Source organism: Sus scrofa, chromosome 1, assembly GCF_000003025.6.
Source record: "Sus scrofa isolate TJ Tabasco breed Duroc chromosome 1, Sscrofa11.1, whole genome shotgun sequence".
In the NCBI taxonomy this organism is placed as follows: Eukaryota; Metazoa; Chordata; class Mammalia; order Artiodactyla; family Suidae; genus Sus; species Sus scrofa.
In genome coordinates, this window is record NC_010443.5 from 114,081,474 (window position 1) to 114,102,329 (window position 20,856).

A 20,856-nucleotide genomic window follows, 5' to 3' on the forward strand; every position below is an offset into this window, starting at 1 on the left:
CATTGTTCTGGAAGCTCTGCTCTCTCTCAACTCTTTTCTCAGTTAAACAGAAACTCCCACTCTCTCCTAAGAATTTCATGGAGATGGGTGAATGTAATGAAGTGAGGGGGACTTAGGCAAAGTCATTGACGATCTGTGAGACCTAACCAGAGAGGCTCAGTGATACAGACAAACCATGTAATCCTCCAATCTCGGTGTAAGAAAGATGATGTACTTGCCCTACCTGCCAGATAGGACAGAAGCGAACAGAGAGAAGAGCAGGAGGAAGGAATATAAACCAGGGTTTGTTTTTCATAAAGCTCTCCCCTCTCTCTTACTTCTAAGTAGAAAACATTTTGGAAAGAGAATGGTTCAACCTTGAAACAGACGACCAACAAGGATTGTGGAATATTTCAAAGCAAAATATGTGATCTTTAACGGTGAGGCATTGTAGCCTGAAGGCAGCGGGATTAACTGAATGACCTTTAGAGGTCCCTTCCAGCATGCAGCCCCTCTGAACCCCCAGGAACAAGGACTGGGGACTGGGGACACAGTGTGAGGGAAATGCTGTTCACACCTGTACAGTCTGGGTCCCAACTGGTAAAAGGTGCGGACACACTGGAGAAGTCCGGAAATGGCTTGAAGTTTTCTCATTTTCCATCCGTTCTGTATCCTGGCTCCATGTGCTGGGGGTACAGCAGCTCAGATTTCATAAACAGGGTCTGAGAAGGCAGGAAGCTCATGCCGTGTGAGCTGTTTTCTCCCCCAGCTTGCCCACATTTTACAAATCTCTTTCCTCCTTTCCCTTTCTGGTTTCTCACCCCCTTGCCTCTGGCACTGTGACATCTTGGCATGCCCTGGAATTAGGTTTATTTTGGTTGAATAAACAGTTAAAAGGGGTTTTATTTTCTTGTTTCTGCCCTGAATTGGAGGAAGGGGTGTTACAGTGCTCAGCTGGCCTCTTGGGAAACTATTACATAATTTCTGCTATTCCTCCAGGAAGATTTTTTATAAATAACCCTTATTTACAATAAATCATCAAGATGTTGAGGAAAATCAGGTCATTTCATAAAAGAAAGGTGAGCAAACCAAAGGAAATGAGCCAGAGCCAAGTTGGGAAGAGGACACCTCTCTACATTTGCTCAGTCATTTCTTTGAGAACAGCTACCCTGGATTGGCTCCTTTTTCCCTTTCTCTGAACAGAAAAGCTGCCTTTGAAAAAGGTCCCTTTGACATGATTGATGATTGCCATGAAGATAAGTTCCATAATTTCTTCTTTTAAAAATGCTCTCTGGGGAGTTCCCATTGTAGCACAGCAGAAACGAATCTGACCAATATCCATGAGGATACAGGTTCGACCCCTTGCTTTGCTCAGTGAGCTAAGGCTCTGGCATTTCTGTGAGCTGTGGTATAGGCTGGCAGCTGCAGCACTGATTTGACCCCTAGCCTGGTCACGTCCCTATGCCACAGATGTAGCCCTAAGAAAAAAAAAAAAAAGCTCTCTGAAGAAGTAACTTTGGAGGTAACTGTGGGTATATATTTATTAATCGTATTTTGTTTTTAAAATCACACTTAAAATAATTTTAGTATCAAAGGTTAGGGATACATTTAGGGATAATCCCATCCAACTGTTCCCACCCGTGCCCTGGGACTGGGACTGCTGTGAATATACAGATTCTGGGTGGTTTTGTTCCCTCTGTACATGTTTGGAGAGGAGTGAAAAAGTAATGAAGATGCAGATAAAGGAGATATTGCATGCATGTATGTGCACACGCATAGTCATGCCCATCTGTGAGTGAGGATGTACCAGGCAGTTTCATTGACTAGGCGACTTACTCACTGCTCAAACAAATAATTCCCAAAACACAATAGGATTGTAGGTGTGATATCGTACAAAATAATGGAGAACACAAAATAATCTGCTTGTCCCCCCCTCCAGCATTTCTACTCCCTTGGACTTCACCTGATGAGGAGGAAACCATCCAAAAAAAGAGTAAACTATACATGAATCTCCAATAGAGAGATTTTTTTCAAAAATGAAAATTTTCTCCACATTTCTTGCCAGTGTTTAACAACCCACACTGCCCAAGGGGTTTACGGCGGAACTAATCTGCTGTAAAGTTCGCTCCTCCCAATTCCGTCTTCAGGAAAGACATCAAGTAACTATTTTCAAAATACTTTTATTGTTAGATAATAGACTATCAAAGGCCTCAGGGCCAAAGTGAAGAATCTTCAACCATTAAGTCTAATTCCTCCTTAGGACATTGCCCTTTAAGAGTGAAGGGGCGCTAGTTAAACTCTTCTTAACCAGTGGAGGAAGTGGGCAGGCCAGTGACAGCGTTCTCATTAAGTGCCACAAACTCATTTGCTAATAAGTTTGTTGGCCTCCATTTCTTCAATAGTAAATATAAGAGAAAATGAAATAGAATAAAATACCATAAAAGAGAGAGAGAGGGAGAGAGAAAGCAAGCCTGGACTTGGCTATCTTTAAAGACTCCTCCTCTTCTAATGGTCTAGGATCCCAGAAAATATTCAAGGCATAGAGATCTTGTCATTTTTATGGAAGAAACAATGGAAGCAATCGATTACTTTTCTGTTGGTCAAATCTTCACATCTTTTGAGAGCATTTGAAAAATTATCTCATCTACTTGGCTAAGGAAGGAGACAAATGGGACCCCCTTCACCCTCTACTCCAGTGTTAGTCCCATCCGTCCCAGGAGGATCCTGCAGAAACCTCTATTAATGTCTCCTCGATTGTGTCCAATAATAATGATGGTAATGATAATGATAATGTAATTATCCCAGTTTATTGATGTCAAGTGCATGTTGATTACACATGGAACAGGAAGTATTTACTTGCCTCCTGCTTCTCCAGGCTAGTTGTGAAATCAGAGCTGGGCTTTGGGGCAAGCATGAAGCCTGCACCTTTCATAATTGTAATGGGATCCAGATGTGGCTCCGTCCCATGAAGGCAAGTGATGAAAGCAATAAATGGGTCCCATGCACATATGCTCTGCCCAGGTGTGGTCCACTCCCAGCTCCCTCTCTGTGAGCCAATATTGGTTCTGCATTTCCTCCAGTTAACTCTGATGATGTAAAAAGATTAAAATGCACCCCCTACAGTGGCTTGCACATAGTAGGCTTTTGTTCATTTATATTCCAGGGGTGGCAGAGAGTCTCAAGGAAAGCAAACTGAAAGCCGGTGAACATGTGGTACTCTTAGGGTAATGCTAGGTGAGACGGAAATTTCTTGATGTAAGAATGAGCCATTAGTGGGAGGCCAACATCATGGTGATGGAGGAGACTTTTAAGGGAACCACAGCAGAGTGCTAAGGACTGAGCCCCAGGGATGGTGAAAGGGACAGAACCCAAGTGTGAAGAGTTGGAGAGTCAAAGAATACAGTGCCCTGGGGGCCAAGAGGTGGGAGTGTGGGAAGGAAAGTATGCTGTGGAAATCAGTGCTCAAAGATGTCTCTCTTTCTTTGGAAAGACCTGCAGTTCTCACTCTCCCATTGTATTTAGTTTCTCTGTTGGAAGGGGGTGGGGTGGCTTTCTCTCTTTTCTCTTTTATCTTCCTCAGCATTTACCATCCCTTTTTCTCTTCCACCCCCTACCCAAAATTTGAAGTGTATTTCCCCAATATTAATTTCTTTGTCTTAAAAAATCTTTATTTCCTCAGCTGAATATAATGAGAAAAAGTTAACATGGTTAACTGATATGGTTAGAACCATTACATTTTTTTGAATGTCCTCCTTTTCATGAAAATGGAGATAAGTGGGTATTCTTAACATAGTGTCAAGACAAAACACCCCTGGAGAAAAATTGTTTTTCAAAACCTAAACAAATTAGCACATTTAAAGAGCCTCTCTACTAATAATTTTTATGTGTCTCATTAAATTTAAAGGAAAAGTTTATTGCTACATAACTGTAAATCTGCTTATTGAATTTGTATATGATATGATACAAATGATATATTTGTATCATGAATATGATAATTACATGATTGTCAAGTGCTTGAAAGAAAAGCTATTTCTTAAATTATTTAATAGGATAACTTTTTAGGCAAAATGATCAATAGTGTCAGATGCTGTTGACCTAGCTCCAGAACTCTGAGGACAAGCAATGTTTTTCTCAGCGCAAGATGTTTTTCTACTTCTGGGAGTTTTGAAGAGATCCACCATCATCTTTGACTGCAGTGTTTCTAGTCTCAGTGCCAGTGAACATGTTTCTTTCTTCTGAGTCTTAGCAGAGAGTAAAGTTCCACATTCTCTTCCTTTGTCCATGGTTTTTGCCTATTACTCATATACTAGCAAAAGTGAAAAGACATTGGATTCCATGAGATTCAGTAGATTGTAGATCCATTGGCAACCACATTAAAAGCACTTTGAGGCAAATTCAATTAGGAGATTTACAGTTATTTAGCAATAAACTTTTCCTTTAAATTTAATGAGACATAATTTTACAATATCTATATATTTTATAGTACTAAATTAAATTGATTCTAAACCTGTAAGAACCATCCATCAATGTAACCATATGGATATATTTCAGTATTCCTCAAATTAGCATATACAGTCATAAGTAAAAATAAATGATTTCCTGTAGAACTGTTTTACCTACTTATTTTTTTAAAAAATACTATAATTTGCCTGGTTCTCAACTACTTCTATAATATATTTATCAGGAGTCCATTCGGAGTCTGCTTTCCATGTGAGGAAGGCCTGTAATTTTTCAGTGAGGGGCTGGCTGTCAACCCCAACAGGGGCCTGGCAGTAAACTGGAAGAGGGAGGTGGGGAACCAGGCTATGCAGGCACCATGGGATGTGAAAGAATGAGAGCCTGGTGGCACTGGGTCTTTGATTTTTAAAAAGAAGCCAGAAGCATGAGTTATAATGAGAAAAATTTAATGTCAGCTAATTTTTTAGTACATTGTACAATCTCTCCCCGGCCCCACACCCCCAGTCTTTGGTCCAGAATCAGCCAGGGGACTGCTGGGTGGTGACAGCTGGGCAGCAAGATGAGGCGCCAGAGCAGTAGAAATCAACAGAGATGGAACAACAGAGATGGAACTGGCTATATGGGGTGTGTCATGTTCATGTGATGGTGCACAAAGAATGAAGGGTTTAAAGACAGAAGCCTATTTGCAGTTGCCCCAAATTTAAAGACAAAGACTCATCAAGGTACAAGGACAAAGGAGTCTGTTTTCTGAGACAGTTGATGCTCAGGCATGAAGGCGAGTCTGTGCAATAGATGCCTCTCTCCTCTGGCTACATTCAGTGCAGTGATGTGAGGCAAAAGCAGGATGTGGCATTTCTTTGGTTAAGGGACAGCAAAGGGAGATATTTGACGAATGAGCCTCACTCTTCAAATGAAAAAACAGCCCCAGGGCTGTGGGGCTGAGGGACTTTCAGCATCACTCTGAGGAGACTTCTAGAACCAGCTAAGAAAGAGTTTGGGTGGAGTTGGGGGAGGAGGCAGGGTGGAGTGCTGCTGAGAAAGCAGGAAATAAATACCAAGAGAGCTTTGTAATATTGGAAGTTTCATGATTTCTTCATGCTTATTACTCCTGTTACCATCCCTGTCCATGTTTTTGTAATGATTGGATGAAACAGCCATAAAAAGACAGTAGAGAGCATGCATGTCTCTTCTGAGGACCAGCAAAAGGGAACTGGGAACCATGAGGACTCAAGGTAACTTTCCTTTGGGATCAGGCAATGGTGCCTGTAGAAGGAAAGGAAAGCAGGCTGTGTCTCTGGAGATTTGGGAAACTTGGGAAAGGGAAGTTGCCTGAAGAACCAACCTGGGAAGGAGGGCAGAGCTCAACACTGTGCTGGTTGAAGGTTGGAACGGCCCCCTCAATATGGGACACCCAATTAAACTTGAATTTCAAAAGAACCACACAACTATTTCAGTATGTCCTAGGAACTATATGGGGCATACTTACATGAAGAAATTAAAAATTTGGCATCTTTTATTTTTATTTGCTAAATCTGGCAATCCTTCCTCCATTTTTTCCAAGCCTCACTGCACCTCAGTGTGATCAAGGGCTGTATGAGCCCCATCCAGGAGAGGAGGGTGACCCAGAAAACAGCCAGGTATATTTGAAATAAACTCCCTACCAAAAGGGTGCAAGTCTAGGGACAAAGCCCCCACCTGGGCAAAGGAGGTTTCATACTTTGGATGTTGGAGTCAGACACTCATTGCCTCACCTCCTGCCAGCTTGGTGATCCTCAGTAAGTTATGTGATATCTCTGAGACTCAGTTCTTTCATCTATAAAATGGAGGAAATGACACCTCCTACTGGTGTAATGCAAATATTAAATGAGTTGATATAGAAACATTCCTAGCACATTGCCCAGATAAATTGTCTGACACAGTGGTAGGGGCAATTCTTATTACTCTGCTCATAAGGTACATTTCTTTTTCATTCATGAGCATCCCGTGGGTAATGCTGCATCAAGAAAACCCAGCCCACTGTACATTCCAAAGCTAATCTTGTTCCCTCGAAGTTCCTGGGGATTTGTTAGATTCTGGGAGGATGGGATAAGCTCATACTCTTCTTCTCAAAAAAATCTGCTCGCCTACTGCCTGGTTCACACTCTAAAACAGTCAAGCAAACACCCTACTCCTCACTTCAGGTAGAGGAGGGAAAGACTCAAACCATCACTGTCTCATAGTTACAACACCTCAAGCAAATCAATGCTGACACACCCATGGCTAAACCTAACACTGAGCTGGGAGGATAGGTAGCCTGCTTCCTCCTAACATTCCTCTAATAAACTGAGTCCCCCAAATTAAGGGCATTGCCAAGGAATTTCAAGGCACGCAAAGGTGAGGCTTGTCATTTGCAAAGAAAAAATAACCTTTACTTGTTTTACTAAAAAAAATGTTTTTGGCTTAAATACGGTCGTCTTTGTCTGAACTACTGTGTTATAAAAAATATGAAATTATCAGAGTTTCAGCTACATTTCTTTGGATTAGATTTTGGTGGGGAAAAAAGAGATGTGTTTGGAGAGAAAGGGCAGTCAGCCTCAGGCACAGTGATGGGAGTCAGCTGAGATGCTTAGACTCTAGTCCTGTGTTCCATCTACAGCATATAAAGGAAATCCAGGGGCTGCAACTTTTTCTTCCTTTCCCACATTTATAAGGAGAGAATGGCCAGAGTGATCATCAAAAATGAAAAGACAGCAGAATTTGAATAATACTAACAGCTTTTTTTCTCTCTGGAAGGCCATATCACAGAGTAGTGATGTTGCAGAAGGGGCTCTGCAAAGTCTATTCTTGATTTCACTCCATGAGACCTTGAGCAAAATCCAATCTCTCCACGCTTCTCATCACTCATCTATAAAATAAGATCAAAGTAACCTTCATTCTGCATACCACTGTGGTTGCCATGAGGATCAAATGAGATAATGTATGTGAAATGTTGACGTACCCTAGGACTCAACCCTCTTTTACTTGTTCTCTAGTCCCTTCTTGTCAACTGTCACCAATACAAAGATGGACTGCTTAATGACTGATTGACCATATTTCTCATTACCTTATAGTCCTGTCTTCTTGTATTTCCAAAGTCATCTTGGAGCCAGTAAATAGAAAACTGAACCCATTATGTTACCCCCACCCCTACTCAGACCTGCTTCACATGCCTGTAATGCATACAAAAGGTTCAGTCTGACTTATGGGTCTTTTTTTTCTTTTTCTTTTAATATATTAAACATGAGTTTTTCCACCAGCTAGCGGTGTTGACTTCAACCACTGAGGTGCTTATTCACCTTTTCTTTCATTTTAAAAATTTTACTGTGGTTAATTTACAATGTGTGTTAATTTCTGCTGTACAACAAAGTGATTCATTTACATATAATCCTATGTCATTCTTTTTCATATTCTTTTCCCATAAAGGTATCACAGAATATAGTTCCCTGTGCTTTACAGCAGGTCCCAATTTGACCATCCATTCCATATACAGTAGTGTGCATATGCCAATACCAGACTCCCAATCTATTCCTTACCCTACATTTCCCCTTTGGTAACCATAAGTATGTTTTCAAAGTCTGTGTGTCTGTTTCTGTTTTGTAAATAAGTTCATTTGTATCATTTTAAAGAGTCCATATAAAGTGATATCATATGATACTTGTCCTTTTATGACTGACTTACTTCATTTAGTGTAATAATCTCTAGGTGCATTGATATTGCTGCAAATGGCATTATTTCATTCTTTTTCATGTCTGAATAATGTTCCATCACATGTACGTACCACATCTTTTTTATCCATTCCTCTATCGATGAACATTTAGGTTGCTTCCATGTCTTGGCTCTTGTGAATAGTGCTGCAGTGAACATGCAGGTGCATGCATCTTTTCAAATTATGGTTTTCTCCAGATATATGCCCAGAGGTAAGATTTCAGGATCATACGGTAGTTTGATTTTTAGTTTTTTAAGGAACCTCCGTACTGTTTTCCATAGTAGATGCACCAATTTACACTCCCACCAGCAGTGTAGGAGGGTTTTCTTTTCTCCACACCTTCCCCAGCATTTATTGTGTGTAGATTTTTTTTTGTTTTTGTCTTTTTGCCTTTTCTGGGGCCACTTCCGTAGCATATGGAGATTCCCAGGCTAGGGATCTAATTGGAGCTGTAGCCACCGGCCTATGCCAGAGCCACAGCAACAACAGATCCGAGCTGCATCTGCGACCTACACCACAGGTCACAGCAAGGCTGGATCCTTAACCCACTGAGCAAGGCCAGGGATCGAACCCACAACCTCATGGTTCCTAGTTGGATTCGTTAACCACTGAGCCATGATGGGAACTCCTGTTTGTAGAATTTCTGATGATGACCATTCTGAGTGGCATGAGGTGACACCTCATTGTAGTTTTGATTTGCATCTCTCTGATATTTAGTTGAGCATCTTTTCTTGTGCTTTTTGTCCATTCATATGCTTTATTTGGAAAAATGTTCATTTACATCTTCTGCCCATTTTTTGATTGGATTGTTTGTTTTTTGATATTGAGCTGCATGAGTTGTTTGTATATTTTGGAGATTAAGCCCTTGACGGTCACTTCATTTCCAAATGTTTTCCCCCATCTTTCAGGTTGTCTTTTCACATTGTTAATGATTTTCTTTGCTGTGCAAAAGCTTTTAAGTTTTAGGGTTTGTTTTGTTTTGTTTTGTTTAGCTTTATAGAGCATATGGAAGTTCTCAGGCTAGGGGTCAAATCGGAGCTACAGCTGCTGGCCTATACCACAGCCACAGCAACACAGGATCTGAGCCACGTCTATGACCTACACCACAGCTCATGACAACACCAGATCCTTAGAAGCCAGGGATTGAACCCACAATCTCATGGTTCCTAGTCAGATTCGTTTTTGCTATACCATAATGGGAACTCCAAAAGCTTTTAAGTTTAAGTAGGTCCCTTTTCTTTATTTTTGTTTTTATTTTCATTACTCTAGGAGGTGTATCCAAAAAAATATTGCTGCAATTTATGTCAAAGAAAATTCTGCCTATGTTTTCCTCTAGGAATTTTATAGTATCTAGTATTACATTTAGGTCTTTAATCTATTTTGAGTTTATATTTGTGTATGGTGTTAAAGAATGTTCTAATTTCATTCTTTTAAATACATCTGTCCAGTTTTCCCAGAATCACTTATTTAAAAGACTGTCTTTTCCCCACTGTGTATTCTTGCCTCCTTTGGTCAGGATTAGTTGACCACAGGTGCATAGGTTTATCTTTGAGCTTTCTGTCCTGTTCCACTGATCTATATTTCTACTTTTGTGCCATACTGTTTTGATTACCAAAGCTTTGTAGTATAGTCTGATGCCAGGGCATCTGATTCCTATAGTTCTGTTTTTCTTTTTCAAGATTACTTTAGCTATTTGGGGTCTTTTGTGTTTCCATACAAATTTTATTTATTTATTTTTGGTTTTGTTTTTAATTTTTTTATACAATGTTCTGTCAATTTATGCTGTCACCCAGTTATACACACACACGCACACACATACACACACACACACACATTCTTTTTCTCACGTGTTCCATCATATTCCATCACAAGTGATTAGATACAGTTCCCTGTGCTATATAGTAAGATCTCATTGCTTATCCACTCCAGATGCAATAGTTTGCATCTACTAACCCCAATTTTTTGTTCTAGTTCTGTGAAAAATGCCATTGGTAATTTGATAGAGATTGCATTGAATCTGTAGATTGCCTTGGGTAGTATAATCATTTTGACAATGTAGATTTTTCCAATCCAAGAACATGGTAAATCTTTCCATCTGTGTCATCTTCAATTTCTTTCATCAGTTTCTTGTTTTGAGAGTATGGGTCTTTTGCCTCTTTAGGTATGTTTATCCCTAGGTATTTTATATAGTAAATGGGGTTGTTTCCTTAGTTTCTCTTTCTGATCTCTTGTTATTAGTGTATAGAAATGTGAGAGATTTCTGTGTATTAATTTTGTATCCTATAACTTTACCAAATTCATTATTGATCTCTAGTAGTTTTCTGATAGCATCTTAAGGATTTTCTATGTATAGTATCATGTGAGGAACACTTCTTTTTTTCCATTTTGGATTTCTTTTATTTCGTTTTCTTCTCTGATTGCCATGGGTAGGACTTAAAAAACTATGTTGAATAAAAGTATAAAGAATGGACATCATTGTCTTGTTCCTGATCTCAGAGGAAAAGCTTTCAGCTTTTCACCATTGAGTATGATATTAGCTATGGGTTTGTCATATATGGCTTTTCTTATGTTGAGGTAGTTTCCCTCTATGCCCGCTTTGGGAGGTTTTTAATCATAAGTGGTTGTTGAGTTTTGCCAAAAGATTTTTCTGCATTTATTGAGATGATAATATGGTTTTATTCAATTTGTTAGTATGATGTATTACACTAATTGATTTGCAGATATTGAAAAATCCTTGTGTCCCTGGGATAAATCCCACTTGATAATATTTTATGATCCTTTTAATGTACTGATGGATTCTGTTTACTAGTATTTTGTTGAGGGTTTTTGCATCTGTGTTCACCAGTGATGTTACCCTGTAATTTTCTTTTTGTGTGTGTGTATCTTAGTCTGCTTTTAGTATCAGAGTGATTATGACCTCATAGAATGAGTTTGGGAGTGTGCCTTCCCCAGCAATTTTTTGAAGAGTTTCGGAAGGATAGGTGTTAATTTCTCTCTAAATGTTTGATAGAATTTACCTGTGAAGCCTTCTGGTTCTGGACTTCTGTTTGTTAGAATTTTTTAAATCACAGTTTCAATTTCAGGACTTGATTAATGTGTTCATATTTTCTCTTTCTTCTTTGGTTAGTCTTGGAAGATTGTACCTTTCTAAGAATTTGTCCATTTCTTCTAAGTTGTCCATTTTATTGGCATATGGTCGCTTGCATTATCGTCTGTATTTCCATGGTGTTAATTGTAACTTCTGCTTTTTCGTTTGATTTAGCCTTTTTCTATGCCTTTTTTTCTTGATGAGTCTGGCTAAAGGTTTTCAATTTTATTTATCTTTTCAAAGAACCAGCTTTTAGTTTCATTGCTCTTTTCTGTTGTTTGCATTGTCTCTATTTCATTTATTCCTGCTCAGATTTTTATTTTTTTTCTCTTTACTAACTTTGGGTTTTCTTTGTTCTTCGTCTAGTTGCTTTAGGTATAATGTTAGGTTGTTTATTTGAGATTTTTCTTATTTCCTGTGGTAAGCTTGTATTGCTCTAAACTTCCCTCATAGAACTGCTTTTGTTGCCTCCCATAGGTTTTGGACCATTGTGTTTTTGTTTTCAATTGTCTCTAGGTAGTTTTTAATTTCCTCTTTGATTTTTTCAGTGATTCATTAGTTGTTTAGTAGCATATTGTTTAGCCTCCCTGTGTTTGTATTTTTTGCAGGGTTTTTTTTTCTTGTAGTTGATTTCTAGCCCATAGTGTTGTGATCGGGAAAGATGCCTGATATGATTTCAATTTTCTTAAATTTAGCGAGGCTTGATTTGTGGCCCAGCATGTGATCTATCCTGGAGAATGCCCATGTGCTCTTGGGAAGAATGTGTATTTTGCTACTTTTGGATGGAAGGTTTGTTTGTTTTGTTTTGTTTTTCCTTTTAGGTCTATACCTGTGGCATATGGAGGTTCCCAGGCTAGGGATCAAATCAGAGCTACAGCTACTGGCCTACACCACAGCCACAGCCATGCAGGATCCAAGCTGCATCTGTGACCTACACCACAGCTCATGGCAATGCCATATCCTTAACCCACTGAGCAAGCCCAGGGATGGGACCTACAACCTCATGGTTCCTAGCTGGATTTGTTTCCACTGTGCCATGATGGAACTCCTGGATGGAATGTTCTATAGATATCAATTAAGTCCATCTGGTCTAATGTGTCAATTAAGGCCTGTGTTTCTTTATTGATTTTCTCTCTGGTTGATCTGTCCATTGATGTAAGTGAAGTGTTAAAGTCCTCCACTATTATTGTGTTACTTTTTATTTCTCCTTTTATGGCTGTTAGCAGTTGCCTTATATATAGAGGTGCTCCTATGTTGGGTGCATGTATACTTACAACTTTTACATCTTCTCATATTGGTCCTTTGATCATTATGTAGTGTCCTTTAATCATTATGTAGTGTCTCTTGCAACCATCTTTAAAGTCTATTTTGTCTGATAAGAGTAGCATGACTCCAACTTTCTTTTGATTTCCATTTGCATGGAATATCTTTTCCATCCCTTCACTTTCAGTTTGTGTATGTCCCTAGTTCCTAAGTGGGTCTCTTTTAGGCAGCATATATATAGGCCTTGTTTTTGTATCCAAAAACAGTCTCTGTCCTTTGATTGGAGCATTTAATCCATTTATATTTAAGGTAATTTTCAACATGTATATTTTTATTGCCATTTTGTTAATTGTTTTGGCTTTGTATTTGTAGGTCTTTTTTCTTCCCTTCTTTTGTTCTCTTCTCTTGTGTTTTAATGACTATCTTTACTGTTGTGTTTGGATTGCTTTTTCTTTTTTGTGTGTGTATCTATTGTAGATTTTTGGTTTGTAGTTACTGTAAAGCTTGTTTGTTTGTTTTCATTTTTTATGGCTGCACCTGCAGCATATGGAAGTTACCAGGCCAGGGTTCAAATCTGAGCTGCAGCTGTGACCTATGCCAGAGCTGTGGCAATGGTGGATCCTTAATCCACTGTACCAGGCTAGGGATCAAACCCACACTACCGCAGACAACACCAGATCCTTAACATACTCTGCCACAGCAGGACCTCCCATAAGGTTTTGATATACAGTGTGAGTGTGTGTGTGTGTGTGTGTGTGTATGTGTGCAGGATTGTTTTAAGTTGCTGTTCTCTTTATTTCAGATTCCTTTCAATACCCTGTACTTATACTCTTCTCTCTCACATTTACTGGTTTTGCCATCATATTTGTGTGTGGATGATTCCCTACCATTACTATATGTTTGCCTTACTGGTGAGCTTTCTCATTTGTAATTTTTTTGATTCTAGTTGTGGCCTTTTCTTTTCTACGTAGAGAAGTTCCTTTCACAATTATTGCAGATTGGTTTGTTGGTACAGAATTTTCTTAGCTTTTGCTTTTGATTTCTTTGCTGAATCTTACCAAGAACCTTGTTGGGTAGAGTATTCTTGGTTGTAAGTTTTTCCCTTCCATCACTTTAAATATATTGTGCTTTCCCTTCTGGCCTGCAGAGTTTCTGCTGAAAAATCAGCTGATAACCTTATAGGGATTCCCTTTTGTGTTATTTGCTACCTTTCCCTTATTGCTTTTAATGTTTTGTCTTTAATTTTTTTTCAGTTTGGCTAATGTGTGTCTTAATGTCCTCCTCCTTGGATTTATCCTGTATGGGATTCTCTGTGCTTCTTGGACTTGAGTGAATGTTTCCTTTCTCATTTTAGGGAATTTTCCAGCTATTAGCTGTTCAAATATTTTCTCCAGAGCTCTGTCTCTCTTCTCCTTCTGGAACCATTATAATGCAAATGTTTGTACCATTAGTGTTGTCACAAGCATTTCTTAGACTGTCCTCATTTTTTTTTTTATCTTTTTGTCTTTTCTAGGGCTGCACCTGTGGCATATGGAGGTTCCCAGGCTAGGGGCTGAATCGGAGCTATAGCCGCCAGCCTATGCCAGAGCCACAGCTGTGCAGGATCCGAGCCATGTCTGTGACCTTCACCACATCTCATGGCAATGATGGATCCTTTACCCACTGAGCTAGGCCAGGGATAAAACCTTCAACCTCGTGGTCCCTAGTCAGATTCGTTAACCACTGAGCCACAATGGGAACTCCCAACTGTCCTCATTTCTTATCATTCTTTTTTCTTTATTCTGTTCTGTAGCAGTGATTTCCATCAATCTGTCTTCCAGCCCACTTATTCATTCTTATGCCTGATGTATTCTGCTATTGATTCTTTCCAATGTATTTTTCATTTTAATTATTGTATTGTTCATTTCTCTTTGTTTGTTTTATAAACATCTAGCCATTTGTTAAACATTTCTTGTAATTTCTCATTCTGTGCATAAATCCCCCCCCCAAGATTTTGAATCATCTATACTGTTATTACTCTGAATTATTTTTCATGTAAGTTGCCTATCTTCACTTCACTTAATTGTTCTTCTGGAGTTTTGTCTTCTTTCTTCATCTAGAACATACTTCTCTACCACCTTATTTTGTCTAACTTTCTGTGTTTGTGGTCTCTTTTCCACAGGCTGAAGGATTGTAGCTCCTATTGCTTCTGCTGTCTGCCCCCTTACGGGTGAAGTTGCTCCAGGGGCTTATGCAGTCTTCCTGGTGAGAGGGACTGGTGCCTGTCTACTGGTGGGTAGAGTTTGTCTTGTCTCTCTGGTGGTCAGGGCTGTGTTGATGGGGTGTGTTTAGAGGTGGCTCTGTGCCCAAGAGGACGTTAAGCAGCCTGTCTCTTGATGGGTAGGGCTGCATTCTCATCCTGTTGGTTGTTTGGCCTGAGGCTTTGCAGAACTGGAGCCTGCAGGCTGTTGGGTGGGGCCAGGTCTATCTTACAAAATGGCAACCTCCAGGAGACCTCATTCTTATGATTATTCCTGGGGCCTCCATCCCCCCCATTGTCCTGCTGCCAAAGTGAGCCACAGCCAACTTCTGCTTCCCCCAGAAGACCCTCAAAGACCCACAGATTGGTCTGGCCCAGATTCCTATGGAGTCACTGCTTTGCGTTGGGACCCAGTGTGCATGAAAGCCGGTGTGCACTTCCAAGAGTGGAGTCTCTGTTTCCCCTAGTCTTGTGGAGCTCCTGCACTCAAGCCCCCCCTGGCTTTAAAATACAGATGTTCTGGGAGCTCCTCCCCTGCCCCCCAATGCCAGACCCTCAGGCTGAGGAACCTGACATGGGGTTCAGAACTGTCACTCCTGTGGGAGAACCTATGCAATATAGCTTTTTCCTGTTTGTGGGTCACCCACCTGGCAGGTAAGGGACTTGCTTTCATACATATACACACATGTGTATACTTTTTTGTTGTTTTTTGTTTGTTTTGTTTGTTTGTTTGTTTTATGGCTGAATCTGTGGCATATGGAAGTTCCCAGGCTAGGAGCTGCAGCTGCTGGCCTATGTCACAGCCAAAGCAACACCATCTCAGAGCCACATCTGTGATCTACACCACAGCTTGTGGAAACACTGGATCCTTTATTGACTGAGCAAGTCAGGGATCGAACCTTCATCCACATGGAATCCTAGTCAAGTTCTTAACCTGATGACCCACAATAGGAACTCCTGGGACTTGCTTATATTGCTCAAGTGACCCTCCTACAATCTCATGTAGGTTCTTCTTCATCTTTGGGTGTAGGATATCCTTTTTAGTAGTTTCCAGTCTTTTTGGTCAGTGGTTGTTCTGTAGTTAGTTGTGATTTTGGTGGTTTCATGAGTGGAGGTGAGCTTGAGTCTTTCTGCTCTGCTGTCTTGCCTCCTTCCTCTTAAACTGTTGGGTCTTGAACAGTCCTAGTGCCCACAATGCTTCTGGGTGCCTTTCCTCTGCCAGACTTCTCTAGTTTCCCCAAGAGGAACCTGGACAGTCATTATCTTAAAAATACCCAGAATCCTGTGAAAGTGATGCTTGGACTTAGAAGATGGAACTGAAATTTTTCCTCTTGTTTCATGAAAGAAAAATGATTCTGTATTTGAGGGCAGCCAATCAAAAATGAATAGGTTGAGTAAAACTGCATGGGTTCTCCCACTGTAATGTCTTTCATCCCATGTGATAAATTACAAAGAACCATTGATAACAATAGAAATCTCTTACTATCTAACTGGATAGTAAGACCAGACTCTAACTGGAGTGAACAGAGCCATCCAGAAAATCACGCTACTTGAGGAAGAGAATGTAAAGTGTTTCAGGCAGAAACTCTATTCCATTTTCCCTTACCTAAAACAATGTCAGTAATACAGTAGGCAATTGGAAAATATTTTTTGAATGAATAAAGGAGAGTAGTATTTTCAAAGTGGATTACTAAATCTATGAGCAATATTGCAGATTTGGTTTTCATGAAGGTTTCATTCCATCCTACAGTTCATAACATCTAGTGGTATTCTCATGGGCTGCATAAATATTTTACCTATTTAGAGAATTATTTTCAAATTCCTACATAAACTCTGAATTCTATTGTTGGACAGTTTTCAAGGTTAAAATTCCCCCACTGAAGTCATATAAATTCCATTTCTTAATGTTTATAGTCTATGTTTTATGTAGAGTTAGTTCAAAGATAGTGTCAACAAGTTATTCTTTGCCTCCCTAGGATATAATCAAGAGCCAGCAGTCAAACAGAATCTTGGCATTTATATTGAGAATTAGGAGAGAAATATTTTTCCTAATGTTATGAACGTTAAATTGTAGAGCAAGCTATTTTATCTGAAGCACTTGACAAAACATAAACTTTGTTATCATTGGTACATGCTAACTGGGTAGAAATTGTGCCTGAAGAAAAAATGGAAGGATAGAGTGGAGAAAGCAAATGCATGGCAAACGGGATGCTACTACTGCTTTCACACATAGCAGTCATCACTAATTGACTGCAGCATTCTTCTTACCAAGCTCAGACAATTCTTTTATTAAAACAGTGCTTCAGGTAGCATAACCAATTGATCACAGAGTGGCATGTGAGATTTATCCTTTTAACACGTATTTGTTGAGTTCTGGTTATATACCTGATATGGGGGATTTGCAACGAATAAAACAGGCAAAAATGTCTTTTAGAGTTTAACATTGCAGTATGGGGGTAAGAGGAGTCCATAATTTAGATAAGTAAAATATGTATATTAGATGGTAATAAGTACAGCAGAGAAAATACACCAGGAACAGGGGATAAATAACATTGGGAAGAGAGAGTTTACATTGCTAAATAGGGTAGCCAGAAGTGTTTTAGTTATCTTTTCCTAAGTAACAGTTTATCCCAGAATTTAGTGGATAAACAACAAATATTTGTTATTTCACATTTTTTGTGGGCCATGAATTCATAAGGAGCTTAGTAGGATGGTTCTGGGTTGGAGCCTTTAATGAGGTTGCGATCAATATGTCAGCTGTGCTTCAGTCATCTGGAGGCTTGAATGGACTGGAGAATCCACTTCCAAAATATCTTACTTTCATATCTATTTGCAGGAGGTATCAGTTATTCACTGGCATTGGCAAAAGACCTCTGTTCCTCATGATATGAGCTGTTGGTATCTCCTCTCAACAGGGAAGTTGGCTTCCCTCAGAGTGAGTAACTTGAGAGGGCAAGATGTAAGCTATAGTGCCTTTTGTTACGTAGTCTTGGAAGTCACATTCTGTCATTTCTGCCATAAGCCAGTCTTATTCATTGTGTGTGGGGGCTATGCCACAGCAGGATGCAGGGAAGCAGCTATCATTGGCATCATCTTAGATCCTTAATATCACACCAGGGAAGACTGAAAAGGGAAATTGAAGGAGCTGAAAAATTAAATCTGAAGATAACAGGAGAGAGGGGCAGTGAGAATAACAAATATCAAGACCCTGATGCAGGGACCTGCTTGGTGCAATTAAAAAGTAGAAGCAGACCAAGATACGTGGAGAAGAAGTGAGAGGGTGGTAGGAGATGAGGTCAGAGCCATAAAAAAGGGCCAGATCATGGGAGACCTTGTAGCTATTATAAGGACTTTGGTTTTACCCAGTGTTCTAGTTATCTTTGCTGTGTAACAAACCATTCAAAGACTTAGTATCATAAAACAATCATTTTATAATGCATTTGTGGGTCAGGAATTCAGACAGGGCATGGTGAAGATGGCTTGTCTGTATCTTATGATGTTTCCACAGTGTTTATGGCACTTTGAATCTGGAAAGTCTCAAAGGCTGCTTTGGCTTTGAAAGCTACTTTTATCACTTTTACCATAATAATAAGCCTTTCCAGATTCAAGGGAGAGAAAACAAATCCCATTTCTCTAAACTCATATCATAAGAAGAGTATGTGGAATAAGAAATAGGATTTCAGCCATCTTTGGAAAATGTATCTGCTATACTCTGTACCATGAGAAATCATTGCATTATTTTGAGCATGGCAGTAACATGTAAACTTGTAACATTTAAACAAGATATTTCCAGTTGCTATGTTCGGGACAGACTGAAAGGGGCATGAGGGTAGAAGCAGGAAGACTAATTAAGAAGCTATGATAATTATCCAGGCAGGAGATGATGAGAGCTTGGATGAGGGGGTAGCAGTGGACGTGGTGATAAGTGAGATGGAGAAGATGACAGGTGAAGTAAGCTTTTTTTTGGGGGGGGGGGTGTTGTTGAGCCCCATGTCATTTTCAGACATATGAAGTTTGGATCACAGTTCGTAGTAGAGCCTGGAGTTCAAGGAAGAAAAATAGATAGAAGATATAAATGCTGTAGCATAGATATTGAAAACTCTAAAATCGAATGAGATCATCAAGAGGGTGTAGATAGATAAGAGTGGAATTCTAAGAAGTGAACCCAAAGACATACCAATATTGGGATGTCAGGGAGATGGAGAGGTGCTAGCATTTGACACTGAAGAGGAATGGTAGTGAGGTAAGGAAATGTGGTGCCCTGGGAGCCAATGGAGAGAGGCTTATAAGGAGTTGGGAGTGATCAACTTGTTATTGTATTAACTCATCAAGGAAGATGAGGACTGAGAATTCCCAGTGGGTCTATCAACATGGAGATCATTGCTTACTTTAAGGAAACAATGTTAGTGGAGTGGTGGGGTGAGTGCCTGATTGGAGGGGATTCAAGAAGGAATGTCAGGAGAGAAATTGGAGATAGAAACTCATATTGTTTAAGGAATTTGAAGAATTTTGCTGTAAAGGGAAGGAGAAAAGTAGTGTCAGGAGAAATAGGTATTTGCCATCCAGATTGGCATTCTAAGTAGAATGGGGGTAGAGAATGAGGTTAGGAGCACAGGCTCTGAAATCAGATTTACTCACTTTGAATCCCTGCTCCACATCTTGCTACTTGTCTGAACTTGGGAAAGTTACTTTTATGCTTTCTATGCCTCAGTTTCTTCATCTGCCACAAGGAGATTATAATAGTACCTCCTCATAAGGCTGTAAAAAAATTAAGTAGTGTTTGGAAGAGTTCTTGGCATGTGGTAAACACTCAAATAAGTGGAAGCTATATTGATGATGAAGATGATGATGGTGGGATGGGCCAGCCACATTTTCACACCTCTCAGTAGCACCTAGAGCACCAGAGGAGAGAGTTTTAAAGCACCACTGATGTGAAAGTTTGTGGCACAGTTCCCCCTGTTGGATGAAGCTGACATAAAAATGAGCTGGAAACTGAGCCCAGTGATGAGCTAGAAAGAGAGATGAAGCTGGTGGTGGGCACTGGCAATGCTGTTGGTTGATCTGCTTAATAATAATAACATACACTTTTTTTTTGGACCAGTCACTGCTCAAGGGACAATAATTTCATGGCAGAACATTTTGTTTGTATCTTCTCATTTCCTGAGGATCCTCCCTGGAACAAGGGATTTGAGTTGCTTTTGTCTTAGCTCGCATAGTAGATGCTCATTGTAAGATTCAAAAACAACTCTGGTGTTTTTTGGGTTTTTTTTTTAATACAATTACAGTTTTATCTGGTGGTCTTTAGCAAGTGTGGATTCCTCAAGTAAAAGGGCATCGAGTCAGAAAAGAGTCAATAGTTTCCATCAAAAAGTCTTAACCACCTGGAGATTTTTTTAAGAATTATCATTGTATTCCTATTGAATTCATCTTATAAAACTTTGCAAATGTTGCAATAGTTATTTTTTAACAAATATCTCTCACACTTCGATTTCTTAACCTGGCCTCACTTCAGTAATTACTAACTTAAAAAACAAAGACAAAACTTACATTCATTGATTTACTAATTTAAAAAAATCTCTATATAATTTGTTACCCAAACTAGGAAGCTTTTGATTGAAAGTGAACACCTTTAATAATTATACAAGGACAATAGGTGTGAATTGGGTTTGTCCTGGGTAATCAGAACATACCCATGGGAAATCACATTAGAACTTCCAAATTATACATAGCCAACTTTCAGGAGAAAGAAGGGTTCCCTATAGTAAGAAATTGTATGCTGAATACAATTGAATCTTGAATACAAGATTTAGTGGACTTAGGACTTCAAGATTATTTAAAAAATCATTTCAGAAATCATTGAAAAGACTTTTTGCTAATATCTATAATTCTTCCTTTTCTAAGAATCCTAAACAAGTATGCATATTCCAGGTGTTCTAGAGTAGTGGGCTAATGTTTAGAGGACTGATCCCTAGGGCTCATGTCCCTCCATACCTTAACAACATCCACAATCTGGGCCTGAATTTGGAGCCACCCCCAATCATATAGGTACTAACCTGAGGAGGTGAATTACCAGAACCTAGGTGCTCTCTGTCAATACGAAGGTTG

The 20,856-nt window shown here is 39.5% G+C and overlaps 1 long non-coding RNA gene across 3 annotated transcripts in view; it reads left to right on the forward strand.

Annotated features, from left to right (window-relative positions):
- Positions 1-20,856, forward strand: part of LOC102160341 — a 53,134-nt gene that overhangs the window by 15,099 nt on the left and 17,179 nt on the right. For all 3 annotated transcript variants that reach the window (XR_002344711.1, XR_002344709.1, XR_002344712.1), the window contains one exon: positions 14,674-14,783. This is a non-coding gene — a long non-coding RNA (uncharacterized LOC102160341). The remainder of the gene's footprint in view (positions 1-14,673; positions 14,784-20,856) is intronic.